At 37.2% G+C, this 16,283-nt stretch overlaps 1 protein-coding gene across 17 annotated transcripts in view; it reads right to left on the bottom strand.

Annotated features, from left to right (window-relative positions):
- LOC105473429 (glutamate receptor interacting protein 1) overlaps positions 1-16,283 on the bottom strand; it is a 711,108-nt gene that overhangs the window by 299,571 nt on the left and 395,254 nt on the right. The window lies entirely within an intron of this gene.

Below are 16,283 nucleotides of genomic sequence, written 5' to 3'. Positions count from 1 at the left end.
GGTAGAATGATATTAACTGTGTACTAACCTTGGAAGAATTAAGAAAATATTCAATCAAAGCATTTTCAGTGTTCTGCGGTTCAGATGAGGAACCCAGATTGAGAAAGACTGATATTTACTCCCTTCAAAATGCCCTTCTAGAGAGGTTTTCCCTCTAACTGTGGCTAATATCTACAAATCCTGACTGCCCCCTTGTTATTTTCCCAGTTCATTGCCTGCTGTAGTTAAAAATTCTGCTTCTTTCCTCTCCTTCCTCTCAAGTTTCTCTCTCCACTTCCCCATTCTACACCCCTGGCCCTCAAAAGTCTATACAAGTTAAACACAGTATGGTGGAAATCACGCCTAAACTGTTTAACTTCACATCTTTTCATAGTATCATATTCCCTTGAGGGCAAAAAAAGGGGACTTTAATACATTTCTGCTAGCAGCTGATGAGTCAAGATTCTTGTTCATATTATACAATTTCTCCAAAGGGAAGCATAGAAGCAGACCTTCCTTTGGATGACTGGGTGAATTATTTCATGATGCATTTTCCATATTTTGTGGTATACAAGCCTGTCCCTTCCTAGGATTCGATAAGAACCGTTTTAAAAAATTTCTATTGCTCACCTAAATGTTGAAAAAGATCTCATGAAAATAACCTCTTCCTACTAGAATACTTGATATTCTATCCTGTTTCTCTTCATAAAAACAAAGCATTGGTAAGCCTGAACCACTCAATCTAATCTCTTGCATTAAGGAGCTAGTTTTCCACTGTTGATTACTGCTCTACCCTTCCTTATCTCACCGAGAAGAGGTTAGACATTTTGTCGTGTTCATTGATCTTTTCTGCCTTTGATTCCATAAACAGGAACCATCTATGAGTCAAGCTGTACAATCTTGGATTAAAGCCCAGGCTATCAATGCTTTTTCAAAGGGTGTGCCATAATACTACTGTCAGAATCAGTTTGGATAAGAATGCTTGTTTGACAGATCAAATTCTAATTCTAAATGGTATAGCATCCCCTTTCTCATTAACCTTTATCACAGCAACTTGATAATGTTCTGAGATCAATTGGAATTATGCCCACAAGCTCTACCAAATTGAAAGATGACTATCATCCTTTATGTCATTGTTTTGTTATGAAGTTGTATTGATTATTGTCATAAAGAGCTTAGCATAGATACAATAATGATAAAATGCTTATATTTTGTGAACATTCTCTAATGTATAAATGAAAAACTGAACCTCTTCCCAAAAGTTTACTTATTCATCTATAGGGGTGGAAGGTACATTGTGTAGAGAATTTAACTTGCCAGGCTTCAGGCTTTCCAGGAAGAAGCTGTATTCAAAAGTAGAGTGTATGAAGGTCATCTGCCTCTTTCACCATCTGGGGGGCCAATCAGTAATAGCTGCCTTTTAAATGTTATGAGTTAAAATCATCTCTTTTTGCTTCAAGACATAGAGCTTAATGGTTTGATAGAATTGACTTGAAATGATTTGATAGATTCAAAATGCAGACATCTCTGCACTTTGGAGGTATGTGTGGGGTGGGTGAAGGAGTCCGATTCAACTACAAACATGTCTGTAGTTTATTTCTTTGCAGAAGTGAGTGGGGAGACTCTGTTTAGGAAAGAACTTGTTAGGCTCCTAAATTTTTGTAACAAAGTGAAAACTTTGCCTTCCACACATCTGAACTTTAAAGTATGTGTGTCTAATTTGGTAAACAATACCAGAGAATACTGGCACAGGAGGCAATTCTCAAAATTCATTGAGACATTTTCCCTTTGCACCTGCCAAGTGTGCACTTGAAACAACTTGCATTTGAAAGCCACTGTCTAAGGATCTAAGAATGGCTGGTGCATCTATGCTCCAACCTGTGTTGAGATAAATGAATGCTTTCCAAAGTCTGGTTTCTGCAGTGTTAGCGCTACTTGAAGAAAGGTCCTATCACCAAATAAATTGGGAAAATACTGAGTTAAACAAAATTAATGGGATTTATTTTCTATCAAACTTCTAAGGGTCTTTAATATGCTAATATGGTTTTGAATCTACAAAAGGGAGATTATATATTTTTTTTGCATTTCCAAGATAATTTAACTCGAATCCATTTCTGATGGAGTAACTATTAACATCTAGCAGTTAGTTTTATGAAGAACAAAGGTTGGGAAATGCTGAGCTAGAGCTCCAAAAATCAATATGCTCAGACTCTACTACCTGCATTTCCTGAAGAAATTACTTCCCTGCATTATGACGTCATATTGTGTCCTTGGCTTTTGTAGTGAGTCAACAGAGAAAGAGTTTTAAAAATAACTTCATCTTTTTGCCATACCATAGTTATAGTCTCTAACATACATTAGATAAACATTCATAGTATATATTCCTTCTAGAATTTGTTGCCAGGTATGATTATCTCTCCAGGTTCACTAATGGGCAATGAGATTTACAAACACAGTAAGAGCTTCCCCTGCCTAACCCTCAAACGCTAAAGAACTAAAATGTGCCTTAATATAACAAGAAACATATTTTGGGTTGCTGAAAAATTTTCTTCCTAAATAATATTTTGTGTCTTTTATATTATAATTGGGTATCTTGATGTTTAGCTTCCTTATCATTAAGCTGGGTTAATAAATTTCACCTTAATAATTGTGGTGAAGAATGTAAGGTATGAAAATTTAATTGACATAGTTACATAATATACCCAGTTCAGTATCTCAGTTATGATAAGCATGAAATAAATGGTAGCTATTGTTATTAGTAATGTTAATATTACTTTAAATTGTTTTGTTTTCTTTTTAATGTTAATGGTATAGGAGAGTAAATGATAAAAAGTAAAAGTTTTCTTCCTCCATTCTTTCTCTCCCTCATTCCCCTTCCTCAATAGGATTTTTTTTTTCTTTTTACTGCTTCAGTTTCCAAACTTCTGAAAATGCCTAAATAAATGTTGCAATTTCTTGGCTTACTAGGTTTTCTTTTCTTTTCTTTTCTTTTTTCCTTTTTCTTTTTAGACAGGGTCTTGCTGTGTCACCCAGGCTACAGTGATCACTGCTCACCAGTGTAGTCTTGACCTCCCTGGGTGAAGAGAACCTCCCACCTCAGTCTCCCAGGTAGCTGGCATGCACCATTACATCTGGCTAATTTTGTAATTTTGTGTAGACAAGGTCTTGCCATGTTGCCTGGGCTCGTCCTAAACTCCTGTTCTCAAGCAATCGCCCCATTGCAGCCTCCCAAAATGCTGAGATTATAAGTGTGAGCTAACACACCCAGCCAAAATAAACTTTTTATTACAATATAGCATACACAAAGAAAAGCACACAATTCAAAAACGAACAACTAGATGAGTTTTCCGAAAGTGAACATACCCATATAATCACAACTTAGAATATGAAAAAGCACAGCTCTGGTATCCCCGTAAGTGTGCATGTCCTCCCTGAAGTTAACCACTATCCTGACTTCTACCCTGATAGAGAGATTTGGAATGGTTTTGAGCCCTGTCATAAATGACATCATATACATTTTTCCTGTTTAGCTTCTTTGACTCAACATTATGTTTGTGACAATCATCCATTTTATTGCATGGCAGAGTGGTGCACAGTATGCCAATAATTACCACGTGTATTTGTCCATTCTACTGTTAAGCGATATTTGGGTTGTTTCCAGTTTTGTGCTACTACAAACAGTGCTGCTAGGACCATTCTTGTATAAGTCTTTTGAGTCCTGTAGCACGTATTTCTGTTAGGTATAAAACTAGGAGTGGGAATGCTGGACCATATGATATGCATACGTTCTGTTGCAGATACTACCAGTTTTCCAAAAGTAGTAGTATCAAATTATACTTCTATGAGCGGTATATGAAAGCTCCAATTGCTTATATCTAGGCCAACTTTTCATACTGTCAGTCTTTTTAATTGTAGTCTTTTTTTCTTACCATGTCAACTTCACATGGTATTTTACAACATATTCTATGTACGTTAATGCAGTTAGCCCTATACTTCCCTGCACTTGTCTTTCCTCCACAAACATAAAGCTAGTCAGGTATGTAACTATCTTTATATTATAAAAATTTATGTTAATAACATTTATGTCCCTTTCCTAGTTATAACTGAGTTTTGTGCTTTCTCTGTACAGATATAATGTAAAATTTTAAATATGAATAACAATTATAAAATGATGATTATGTACATATTTTTCATTGGAGAATCAAATAATGTGATGAAATCCCTAAAGCAGGAGATGCATTCTATGTTCCTAAATCTGTGCTACTCAATGGAGAATCTTCCAAGTATAAAGGTCAAGTTCATTTGCCAAAAGTTTTTCAAAAACATGACACATTTTGCATTGCTTCATATTTGGATTTTTACCTTCTTGTCCAACTTTTGTCCCCCTTAGGATTTCTATTTGCCTTTTTCTTGTTGACAAAAGAAAACATTATATCTTCACTTTATCATTAATTGTATACGTTATTAAAATTCTATCATATTATGATTAATTAGTCATTATTAAGAAATCCACATTCTTCATCAGGCCTTCCGCCTTGACTCTGACGATTGGTTCTCATTTGCATTGACTGTACTCTACTATATAACTGCCATTCTGGGATATCATTCCACTGCACTCTTAAATTAGATCCACAGCTTCTAGACTTTAACGCTTTCCTCTTTCCTAGATTACTTCTATTTACATTTTTGCTTAAGTATAATCTTCCAGTCATTTTTTTTCTGAAAGCATGTGTTAGATTTAAATTTTCTGAATCATTGCATACCTAAAAATGTATTTATTTTATGCTCACCCTTGATAGACATTTTTAGGTTTGAAGCATTTATTCTCAAATATTGAAAGCTTTTTTAAAAATCTGGTATTGATAAAAATCTGACACAAAGTTGATTCTAATTCCTTTATAGGAAACCTATTTTTATTTCTCTTGAGAAGTTCTTAGGATCGTCTCTCTTTCCATGATGTCCTGGAAGAGGATTCGCTTATGTCTTTGTTTAGTAATTTTGCTTAGAGCTCAAAGGGCCCTTTCAATCTGAAAACATGTTTGAATTTGGAGAATTTACACCAATCATTTCCATTATAATTTCTTTCCCTTTTTCTCCTCTGTTCTCCAAATTATTTTTAGGTTGATGTTGTATCTATCCAATTGATCTTCTATGTACCTATGTTTTTCAACTATTTGCCTTAACTTTGTCAACTGTTTCTTTTAGTGAATATTAACTTTAGCAGTCACAGTTTTTTATATTCTGTGAATTCTGTATATTTCTCTTTTGCTCCCTTGTCATATAGGTGGTCATGTTTTGTGTGATACCTTCTTGAATGCAATATTTACTTGAATGCTTCTGAGGACACTCATTAGAATTTTTAAAAATCTCTCTTTTGTTCTTGAATCACCTTTTCTTTCTTCAGGTCAGTTGTTAGTCCAAAAAATGTCAATGATCCCTAAAAGTTATCAGTTTACATTTATTAATAAAGAACTAGGTTGCCTAAGACAAGTAGCTGGTGTGAGTTATAGCACTATGTTTTCTTAACCACTTTTTCCCCAGGATAACAGGGCAGCATCACTGGCAGACTTCACCCAAGGCCTCGGGTGGGGGACAGGCAGCAGGGCGAGCAGGCGGTACACTAGGCTACTCCTCAACTCCACACCAAAATGGGGAGGGCTTTCTTGGGGGGTCATCACTACAGATCCATGAATTTCTTAAGAGATTGGCTTTCTAATTTTAGATTAGGGAACGATAGGGAAGGTGATGAAGGTGAAGGAGGTGTTCAATTTTCTCAGCTGTTCCATCCTTCAAAAAATCATCTTGTTCTCTGTCTCCTTCCTCTGCCTGCTTTGCAAAAACAACCCAAGTTTGAAGCCCGTCTGTGGTTCCATGGCCAGGAAGTGTGGCTCCTCCCTCTACTTTTTTTGTATTTGCTCTGGATTGTAATGTCTGCTTGGTTTATCCACTTTCCATCTTCCAGACATTTCTGAAAATCTCATGTTTCTTGATACCCTTTTCTCCTATTTTTAGAACTACACTTTTTACTTATGCTGATATTTGGGATGTAGCTGAGGCAAAAGTTTGTTGTCAGTGTGCCTTGAGTCACTCACTAATCCTGATATAGATTTTAACATTTGGAAGGCATACATTTAAAATAAATAAATATCATCTATATAAAATATCACAAGGAATTAATCAGTCTTGGAAACTATCTTTAGTCTGATACTTTCTAAGTCTTCATAGCTTGTAAACCAAATTTATCAACAAACCATTTAGAAAAACAAAGGCAATAAATGAAATTCATTTTTGATCTGTATGAAGTCACCTAGCTTTATAGATTAGGAAAGACTCAATTCAATCAGAAACTCTGTGGGGTCCTAGATATTCCCCAGATTGAATTCAATTGGGAATTCTGCCATGCAGAATTTAACAATAGTTTGTCCTTCAGCCTCCAGCTGCCTGGTGCTGTTTCTGGTCCCCTGCCAGTATTTTCCTCCAGACAGCCTTGAGCAGGCTTTGGGAGGAGGAGGGAAAGGAGGAATGTACGGAACACCCCTCTAGTTAAAAGGGAAATTGGGAAATCAGCAGATGTTAGAGGATACTAAAGATCCTCAGAAAAGGCCGAGTGCACGAGTAGCTCATGCATGTAATCTCAGCACCTTGGGAGGCCAAGGTGGGAGGATAGCCTGAGTCCAGGAGTTCAAGATCAGCCTGGGCAAACATAGGGACACAGGGAGACCTCATCACTACCAAAAAAATAAAAATAAAAATTGAAAAAAGAAGAAGAAGAAGAATACCAGTGTGGTGGGGTCCTAGCTACTTGGGAGTGGGGGCAGTGGTGGGGAGGCTGCCAAGACGGGAGGATTGCTCGGGCCTGGGAGGCTGAGGCTTCCGTAAGCCAAGATTGCACCACTGCACTCCAGCCTGGGCAACAGAGAGACCCTGTCTCAAAATAAACAAATAAGCAAACAATAAAAAGATCCTCAGAATATTCCTGGAACTTTCTTTCCTCGTGTGATGTGAAAAATCAAGAACTCTGATGAAAAGGAAAGTCATTATCTGAAACACTCCAAGCCCAAAACAAATGTGTGGGATTGGTTAAGCGAGGAGATCTTTAAAAATTAACATCATTCGGCTGGGCATGGTGGCTCATGCCTGTAATCCCAGCACTTTGGAAGGTCAAGGCGGGCAGATCACTTGAGATCAGGAGTTTGAGACCAGCCTGGCCAAAATACAAAAAAATTAGCCGGTGCTGAGACTCTGTCTCAACAAATAAATAAACAAATAAATATTAACATTATCCATTCAACAGATACTTATTGGGTATTTTCTTTGCACCAAATACTTTGTACTTGCCAGTGACATAATAAGTAAAGCATGGATACTAATTTTCAAGGAATTCATAGTCTGATGGTTGTATACAGATAAACATAGAATTATCATCAAATTTAGAAAGCATAAATGAAAGCCATCTACACAGGTTTATGAATACACAGAGCAGGAGTACCTATTCAGTGGTGTGCTGGTAAATGTTTAACAAGCTGCTTTGTCAGGGGTAAGGGCACGCCCTGATTTATAGCATTCACCAATTTCTCTGGTGTAAATACTCCCAGTATGGCCAATTTCAATCTACCAACTTGATGTCATTGAATGTGGAGTTGCTAAGAGATGTGTGGCACACCATTATAGAGTAGCTCTCCCACATAGACACAGTAGACTTCGAGAGCATAGAACATAAAATATAGTAATGATTAGAAAGTGATGAACTGTTAGTATTCATTACCTCTGTTTTTAATATCAATATCAATGAAAATTTATATAATTTTAAATAATTGTGTTTAAAAGCTAGTTCAAAAAATTCTTCAACATTCAACAACTGGCTCCATAGAAGACTTCAACCAATGAAGTCTACTCTTCATTGTGGGCTAGGGCAACAGACTTTCTGCACCTTACTCATCCTTTGCATAAGTAGATCTATGTCCATTAGCATTGGAAGAAGAAAAGTAACAGAAGAGAAGAGAGAGCAATGAGAAGACTGGAGATGCTCAGAACATTGCACCTTATATCAGCAGAAAACTTTAAAACCCTGCCTTTCAACTATTCTCTCCATACAAAAACCTTCTGCATAAAGGGAGAAGGAAGGGAAAAATCAGTTAGCCCTTAGCTCCCTAAATAGTAAGGACAGAAAAATCACATGAAAATTATAATATTAATTTCCATCCCCATGGAACATTCCTTCCAGTCTATGCTGATGTGGACTGCCAAGGAGGGCAGAGTCGAGGACTTAACAAAATGATCTACTGGAAATCCTACGTTAGCAGTGGCACTCATAACTTCACACAGGGCTGCAGGCTCAGATCTGCAGGGGTGTTCAAACAGTTCTGTGGAATGCGAGCAACTCAGGAGTGGACTCAGCAAATGGTTGAGTCAACTGTCATTTTTAAACCATGTCTTCAAAACTCTCACCAAAATGTCTACACACAAATGCGCTATATCCTGTATCAGGCCTCTTTTGATTGCAAATAACAGAAAGACCTGGCTTTAATGGGCTTAGGTGTTAAAGACATTTAATGGGTAACTTAATTGAAGAAGTCTAGGGGAGAGCTCCCTTAAGGTAGTTCTTGACCAGAGGCTGAAGTGATGACACTCAGATATGATGTCTCTTTATCTTTTGGATCCACTACCATTTTCAGATAGGCTCTGCCCTCAAAGTCACAGGAAGGCTATAGCAGTTACATAGCCCTTATATCTGCTCAGCTTCTCCCTTCCAGCAGCTGAGTAAAATTCCTGGGCTGTCTCTGGTTGAAACATGTCTAATTGTGGCATCTCTATGAAGCTGCCAATAGATGAGGTCCATGGCTCCCAAACTCAGTTAACACAGTAAAGTCACCTGGGGAATGTGTTAAAATTCCAAAGAACAGGTCACACTTCCAGGCAATTAAATCACAATCTCTGGGGTTGAATTCAGGCAACACTATTTTCTTAAGGTCACAAGGTAATTCCAATGCAGAGAAAAATTTAGAAACCCCTGGACTGGGTGCTCATAAAAACAGGAGATTTTAGAGTCATCTTCTGATTTACTAAGAAAGCCAAGTTTGATTAATTTCCTTAATGCCCACCTCAAAGTCTTTCTTCCTACGCTTTCTTGTCTCTGTGACAGGACTGTCCCTCTTGCTCACCCTAGCTGGCTACCATCTGTATCCTGGTCTCACACTCACCCTGTCTTGCCTGGTTCTAGAGTTCATCCCTCTTCTAGTTTGCATCTTGAAATTTTGCCTCCCTACTGGTTCTATCCTTTAAAAAAATGCTCAGATTTCTCCCATCCTATAATAGGCTTCCTTATCCCCTTTGGCCCCACCCTCCACCCCCACGGGCTGCTGCCCATCTATAGCCTAACCTTCACCTTCAGACCTTCTTAGAAGAGTGGTCTGCCCTTGTTGCCTTTAATGCAGAGAATCCTTATAATCTGGTTTGGACATCAATACTCTGTGAAAACTGTTCTCTCAAAGGTCAGCAATGACCCACTTACAAAACAGAAAGGCTGCTTCTCGCCTTTCCTTCTCTCATCTTTGCTTTGTTTTTTGGATATTATGGTATCCAAATGCTGTTTCTCTCACTGTTTTTCTCTCTGCCACATCTATTAGCTTAAGAAAGCCTTGGGAAAAATGTGTGGGATGTGTATCCTAAACACATTTCTCAGAAAATATGTATCAGAAGACTTGAAAGTGAAGATACATGAAAGCAACAATGTAAAGCACAAAATAAATTCTTTAAAGACAATACAGTATCACATATCAGACTGAAAACTGGGAAACAAACTAGAGATATATAATCCACATAAGGAAATACTACAGAGACAGTAACAGTTTCCTACGACAAGTGTGTGCTAATGTGCACAAATGGGCAGAATATTAGCAAGAAGATATAAGACAAACTATGTATTACACATATAGTATAACTTCAACTTATTAAAAAAGCATAATAATAATTTGTAAACCAATTTGTTTCCTTCCATTGGTTTCCATTATTATGATGACAACATATCCTTAGTGATATTTAGTTTTACCTTTTCTCCTAATACATCTGTTTTGAAAATGAATAGAAATTTCCTTAGTACAAATGTAACTTATTGTATTCTTCATATATTCAGCTATTTAATAATCTAGTTGGAATTATTAGTAAGAAGTTCTTTTTCATTTTCTAATACCCCAAGCTTTGTCTGAATTTAGGTAGTCATCACTGACTGAGACATCCAAGACCACTGTTTTTATTGCTTTTTGTAATGGCAAGGTCAAAGTTTCCTTGGTTTGAAGGGTGCAGTAACATCCTTTAAGGAGCTACATGTAATAAATAGCTGGGTGCATTTTTCTTTTGGATATATGCGATACTGAAACTTAAATAATTGTTTTAAAAATCTGTAAATAATATTTTCTTCTGTATATTTAATAAAGCAGCAGTTACTAATTTTAAATTTAACATAATTCTCATGTGTATGGGCAAAATAATGGTAAGAAACTAAAAGAGAGAAAAAGTTGGGATCCAAACACTGACTGCTTGTCTATTCCTAGAAAATAGTATTTTGCCTCCTCTCAAATAGTGGGAAGTTATCAGATTATATTTTTTGCCAGAATAACGTGAATTTACTAAGATAAGAATTTCAAATAAATCAACTGTAGTAGAAAATTAAATCATTTTGTTATAGCTAACATGAGTATAAAATAGTTTTCACAAGTAATTTTTAATTTACAGATTAAGAAACTGAGATTTAGTGCGGGAAATTGAGTTTTTTTGTTTGTTTTTGCCACACAAGTAAAAACAGGAAAGCTAGGAAAGGCTGACACATCTTCTGATTTCTAAGTCTATTCTATTTCCCCTACCATAAGGAATGCTGAGAGATTAGTGAGGTGTTGAGTTGGTCGATTTCTCTTTATTATTCTAGATGGGCAGGTCTGTGGTTTCTATCCCTTTCTAGAATAGAAAAAACAATGGCAAAAATGAAACATTGGGGTTCCTCCTGTCCTCCAAACTTTGTGATCTTAGGAATGATCCTTAACTTCTCTGAACCTCTTCTTTTTCATCTGTATGGCAAGGATAATGATGATAGTATTGCAAGATTTAAATGAGTTAGCACATGTAAAATGTTTAGAAAAGTACCTGGCAGAAAGTAAGTGCTCAATAAACATTAGCTATCCTTATTTCCATTCTTCCTCCTAAACATTTCCCAAAAGTATATAAGTTAATAGATTAGAATGCCTATCCTACATTGGCCTTCCTTTTCCTAGTAACGAACCAGATATTTCTTCCTAACCTGCCATAATCTTATAAGAAGGGTATAGACTCCTTCTTGTTCATAGGGAGTCATATGAGGCATAGCCAAACATTCCCTCTGGAGGATGGGTACCTCCTGGAAGGAGGTAAAGTACTCTAGCAACCAATTCCCATTCGGAAGACAGGGGAGAAATAAATGTGCTGTTATGATAAGTCTAACCAGTTACATAAAAGAAAAGCTTCAGTCCACTGGAGAGTAAAGTGGTAAACCCCCTCAAAGCAGTGGACTAGAAGCACAGCAAGAAATCCATCACAATCCTGACCATGAGCAGAACTTGTGCGAGAACAAGACCTGCCTGGGACCCAGATGCAGCACTCTCCTGTTTAAGTGGTATCTCTCTATTTGTGAGAGAAATATGCCCCATGCCCTAGCAACAGATGACACTCCAATAAAACAAGGCAGACTTAACTTTGTGAAATATCTAGTAAGTGCATATTATTTTTAAAAGTTGATAGGCTAGAAAGATAAATATGTTAAATGCACTAGCTGTGATGATATGAAATGAAGGGGTGGAGGCAAAGGAGAAAGAACATGTTTGCAGGTAAGATTTGGAAAAGGGTGGAAAGTTAATGAGGTGGAGGATACAGTTAAGTTGTTCCAGATGGCAGGATCTGACAGAGGAGGCCAATGAGGGTTAGCAGAAGGGATGAGGATGGGGAGACAGGAGAAATGAGATCTAGCAGAGAGAGCATTCTCAACCCAGATGATTATCAATTCTGAACCATATCACAGAGTGGATGAGGAACCATTAGAGAAGACTGCTGAAGGAGCCACAAGGCTAGACACAGACAGATGGGAAAGAGCAGAGCAACCAGAACTGAAAATCCAAGGCCATCAGCAAAGGAGCCATCATGTTCAGAACACTGATACTGAGCTCTGTGGTGGATTCAGAATTCCTTGGATTAAAAGATTCTGCAGATGAGAAAAGATGGGAAATATTTTTCCTCTTCCATTAAGACAAAACATTTAAATGTGTTTCTTTAATTAAGATTACACTTAGGAAATTAGTTTCTAAATAGAAGAACTTTTAAACACAGGATGAGTGTCAGAGTTTAAAGGGATTTATATGTCACCTGAATAATCCATTAAAAGTTTATCAGACAAACTTTAAGACTGTTCTTGTTGGAGAGAATTGAGAATAAGTTTGCTGGTTATCTGGGATGGTCGAGTTTCAGTTCTCTCTGGAAACAAGTCCTAGACGAATGTCTGACCTTCCCTTTCAAGCGTAATGATTCCATGACTGGGGCAAATGTAGGGAACAATGACTGAAAAAAATGAGTGTGAGTGTGATCACAACCCAGCCTCTTAATCTTGCTCAGTGCCAGTGGAGAGCAATACTCATCCACGTCCAGGCAGCAGAAAAGGAGAAAAGATATTGAGGTTGGGAGGAGAAACCAGGAAGAAGAGAGGGAGGGTGAAAGAAAATAGAATGCACAGCAGGGAGCAGTTCCCTGCCAGCCACAGATGTCTCACTCAGACACCCCATTGGGATGAAGGTCAACGGGGCTGCTTATAGTTTGTTAGTGGGAAAGGGACAGGGAGAGTTAATTCTATTTTAGGCCATATGTGTATTTGGGAAGAGAGAGAAAGTGAAGATAAGTAGAAAATAAAATGATACTTAGGCCAGCTATGATAAACAATGTTGAAGTCTATACTAAAGTGAAGGCAGAGATTTCCGACGTGAGCTTTGAGCCAGTAGAGAGAAGACAGAGAGAGAGGGTGGGTGGCAGCAACACAATGAAAGGTGCCCAGAGCCGTGCTCCCTGTGGAATGTCAGTAAATATTAATTGGCTGATGTTGGCGTTGTAGGCAGAGTGAAGCTTGTGAAAGAAAAATGCCATTGCCAGTGGAGCACCAAAGTTCAGATCTCTGAGCTGGAAACGGCAGCACCTGAGCAAGCAGCAGAGTCACACCCAGTATCACCACAGAAAGTGATTCTCTGCATATGAGGCCAACCTGTCTCAAGGAAGAGTAATCACACAATCATGACAAGAGAAAAAGAACAAAGTCTACAGGAGCTATGAAAATATCTCCACTTCTCTGAGAACATACTCCCTTCTCTTGAGGTATGGTAGCCCCTAGCTGAGAAACCAGGGCTGTCCCAGGTAAACAGCTGTGAAGGCAGGTGCCAAGAAGCCTAGATTTACCTGCTCCAGAAAATCCTATTGTCAGATGTCTCTGGAAACCTCAGAAAATGTTATTTTGGGATTTGGCTCTAAGGTTAGGTAATCAGTAGACTCTCATTCTGGAGGAAGAAAAGAAGAACAGCATTGCTTCTTTAGATTTCAATAGTAGACGGGAAAGGGAATGCTTTTGGTGGTGCTTGGTGTTTCTGTGAACCAAAGGTCCTCTCATAATGGCAGGCATGGGCCTTTTGGGTAAAGGTTATTTTCTTGCTCTTGTTCTACATTGGTAGGTACCTGATAAGGCAAAATGATTGAAATAGCAGCTTGAAACGTTAATAAGAAAATGACTCAATTCCCAAGTCAGAGAAGTGCTAAGTTCACCTGAAATATATTCTACTATAATACTGTGGGTCAGTGTCTATGTGGCGTGATCCAAGGACTTGTCTAGAAATATATGGTTTATACATCTTTTAAAATTACATCTGACCTAAAGAAAAAATATTTATTGTTCAATAACATATTGATTTTAAAAATGCTTCTTACACCAGCCCAGAATTCTAAGTGCAAAAAGGTCAGTGTCAGGCACACGGTAGGTACTTAATCGATATTTGTTAAATATATATTAGATATATGTAGAATGTAAGAATCAAGTAAAAATATCAATAATGTGAGTGTTTGTAGAAAATTGTTTCCCTTTTATTCCATCATTTTCTCCTTAAGAAAACTAAGAAGAAATCGCAATTGTCATATTGCTTTTTCTTGTGGGTGATATCAACCACAAATAGCAAGGTAGTTTTGGAGTCATGAAGCAAACTTCCCCCTGCTAAGATCTGGGTAAGGTTTTAGCCAAAAGAGGTCTAATAAAGCTCTCAAAGCACTTCCTAGGAGCTCACAGAAGATTCAAAGGCCCTATTACTTTCAACTAGACAAATCCAATTCATTTTAACAAACAGTTTCGAAGTGCCTACTAAGTGTAAGGCCTTGTGCTAAATGTCTGGAAGAGTGAGTGTTAGATGGGGCCCTCAATAGGTATAAAGAAATATGTATGCTTGGGAATTGAGGGTGAGGGTGTGGGAGTTGTGTGAATAGGGAGAAGGGGACAAGAAACTTCAAGTGTACATCCACCCCTGTCCCCAAGAACACTCCTGACCCTAAAAGAAAGGTCATTTTAATATTGTAATTACATATGTTTCCTAGTTTTATTATTACAGCTTAAGAAAACAGCACCACAAGCATGGGTAGGGTGCTAGAACTCAATGAATCCACTTTGGAACAAGAAGCATGGTGGAACTTGAACTTTGTTGGACAAGACTGGAGCAGGTGGCAAGGCAAGGTACCGTGTTACTCAGGCGCATTATTGTAAGTATTTGGACAGCCAGTCAAACACAAAGAAGAGCCCAATTATGGCAAAATTGATTCTGCATAGAGATTTTATTTTAATGATCAACCGGCAGTCTTAAGTTAAATACCAAATAGAGCAGATATAAAGATTTTGGAAAAAAGTGTCAGGTAGCAACTCTAAAGCAGGTACCGATACTTTCCTCAATTATCTAGATTTTTAGCAACTATATTAACAAACACTTAAATCTCCTTTCAATGCAGGAGATCAATGATTCCATAAAATTCAGAAAACTGGGAAAGTAAAAAATATTTGTAAGAAGTATAAATTGCTTGGGTACACTCTCTTCCTAGTATGTAGGACTTATAAAAGAACTGATATAGATAAATAGAAAATAATGATTGTTTCATGTTTATGATGTAAGAAGAGCATTAAATTCTCAACATCAAGATAAGTAAATGCCAAAATTAGGTCTGAAAAGAACTTTTCAGAATAAGAGGCCTGTCTTTAAAAGTCTTAGCTAAAACCGTAACAGAAAGGATAGTCTCTTAGTCATGATTTACAAACAGAAATTGTACCTTTGTACCAATTGTAGAGGATAAAGTCAAAACAGAATTTACAGCCTCGGGCTAACAGCCTAATTTAAAATGGATAATCTTCCCCATATTTCCCCCAAAGTACCTTTTAAAGGACTCACTCTGCTATCCAAACAACTTGCAAATGCATTCGGGAAGTTGGTCTATAGTATTTATTCTCTTTCCTGTTATTGACTCAATATCTATTTCTCACTATTTGCTTTGTGTTCATTCTTCTGCCAAATAAAATATTAATTGCATTTTTAGCTGCACTGCTGGTGATCAAAGAACTCTGATATGTCAAGCTAAACTGATAGAAATAGCATCCATTAACATATTTATAGGTTCGGAGCTTCTAGAACATAATTATATCCATTAATTAATTACTCAACAGTACTCTATATTACAGGCTGAAAAAGAAAGGCATTTGCAATGAAATACATTTACTCAGAATGAAGTTTTTTTAAATAATAAATTTTCTCTAAGGAAGGTTCTATCTAAAGGAAATAAGGCAAGAGAGCTCACATATCTATATGGACACAAGACAAGATTTTAAGGCATCCATTTACTAACTTTTCAATAGAATGCTCACAAAGTAAATGAGACGGCACATCCAGAATGGTTCAAATACAATAATGCCTTAATATTACAGAGAAATTTAATTACTATTTTAGAGTTCTAAGAGTGACAATCTGAAGCTATTAATTCTTGATAAGATTCCAAGCAATGATTTTTACTTGCAAATAAACTTCTAATATTACATAGGACCAAAGTATTTGGAATGACATACTTTTCTGGACATGCAATTCTAACACATAAAGAAATTAAAGCTGTCCAGGGAAAAAGATGTTGGAAATTAATAGAACAAACAATTATTCTGTGGATCCACCAGCTGTGCGAGTCCTGAATCTGCCAGCTGCATTTAGTATATGTATCACAGAAAGGACAGTAAC

The sequence above is a fragment of the Macaca nemestrina genome, chromosome 10 (genome assembly GCF_043159975.1).
Source record: "Macaca nemestrina isolate mMacNem1 chromosome 10, mMacNem.hap1, whole genome shotgun sequence".
Lineage (NCBI taxonomy): Eukaryota > Metazoa > Chordata > Mammalia > Primates > Cercopithecidae > Macaca > Macaca nemestrina.
Note: the sequence above shows the minus strand (reverse complement) of the source record. Positions and strands in the feature narration are given on the sequence as shown.